The sequence below is a fragment of the Diplotaxodon limnothrissa genome, linkage group LG6 (genome assembly GCF_057381915.1).
Source record: "Diplotaxodon limnothrissa isolate DT_005_m linkage group LG6, D_limnothrissa_male_GT1.1, whole genome shotgun sequence".
In the NCBI taxonomy this organism is placed as follows: Eukaryota; Metazoa; Chordata; class Actinopteri; order Cichliformes; family Cichlidae; genus Diplotaxodon; species Diplotaxodon limnothrissa.
In genome coordinates this window covers 44,370,329-44,371,681 of record NC_140601.1, presented here as the reverse complement: position 1 = coordinate 44,371,681, position 1,353 = coordinate 44,370,329, and positions in this window count along the sequence as shown.

Sequence of the window (1,353 nt, the reverse complement as noted above, 5' to 3'; positions counted from 1 at the left end):
ATTAAAAGGTAATATTTTGCTATGCTTGCTGTTCTGCTCATTGTTCTCTCGCTGTTTTAGAAAACAGTCTGTGCAGAATTGTTGTAATTCAGTCACACTGGAGGGTTTTAGAGCATGAAGCCATCAGGACTTTGACTAAACCAGGATGGTAAACTGCAGAATTCATGGTTCCATCAACAAAACAAATGGATAAACACACAAACAGACCTCTAATCCAGGTAACTGCATGTTACCATGGTAACTTATCAGCAGGTATGAAACCAGCACCCGTTAACCAATCAGATCTATAAAAACCACAGTGATCAATACACATACAGTATAATTTAAACATGTATCAGGCTGAGTCAACACACCATCTGCAGATTTTCATACAACCTGTGGCGCTTTTCTCTGTGAAACAAGCGGCGGTGGATGGAGCAGCTACATCCACGTGAGCTCATCCCGAATGATGATGTCACCATAAGCAAATCCAGATAAAGAGTTCCTGGGCTGAGGGACGTCCCTCAATCACCGCGTTTCTGTTCTTGGCTGTGACGCCACTTCCTGTGTCAATAAAGGTTTAAAAAAATGACGACAGGCGACTCATTGGGGGGGGAGTCGTCTCAGGCTTCGCTGCTCATCACAGGTCTGGACAAAGCAGTCGTTCAAACATCCATCAACCTTTGTCTCAGTGTAATCAGATTACTTACTGAACTTCAATGTCACAGCAGCTGTAATGGAAAAAAATGCCTTTATTGATTTTAGTTTCCATGGAAACAAAGAAAATCAGAGTCAGCCTCCAAAGCTCTCAAATTTTCTGCTGCTATGAATCACACTCACCCCTAACCTGCACAGGTGAGAGTTTTCTACCTGAGAGCTCAAACTGACACACTGAGGCGCTGGCCCCTCGCCAGAGATGACGACCTATCATCTGTAACTCCCCTCTGATCCCCCCCCTCTCACGCCCTGTGGAGAATCGCACCTTTCTGGCTTTATTATTTTACTTCCTGTTTGCTCAAAGCATAAAAAACAGGAAGTTGATGTTTGGGACTGTTAACTGGACAATAGTCATGTGACCAGATGAAGCAAAAACGCCATCTGCTGGTGAAACAAACTTTATTCACCCAAAACCCAAACAACAAAACATCAACACAAAGAGATCCCTCCACAAATAGGGACTGGTCACACCCACCACCTCATATTGGCTGTCACAACATGAATTTTAACCAACAGCAACATCCATTAACATCCAGCCAATATTTACCTTTAAATCCTAACTTTAATTTTGAAAGTCTTGCTGCAGGAAAAGTGTTCATAATAATGTTACCACTAATTCAAAACAAAAGGGGTTTTAGCCTTGAGCTAATATGCACG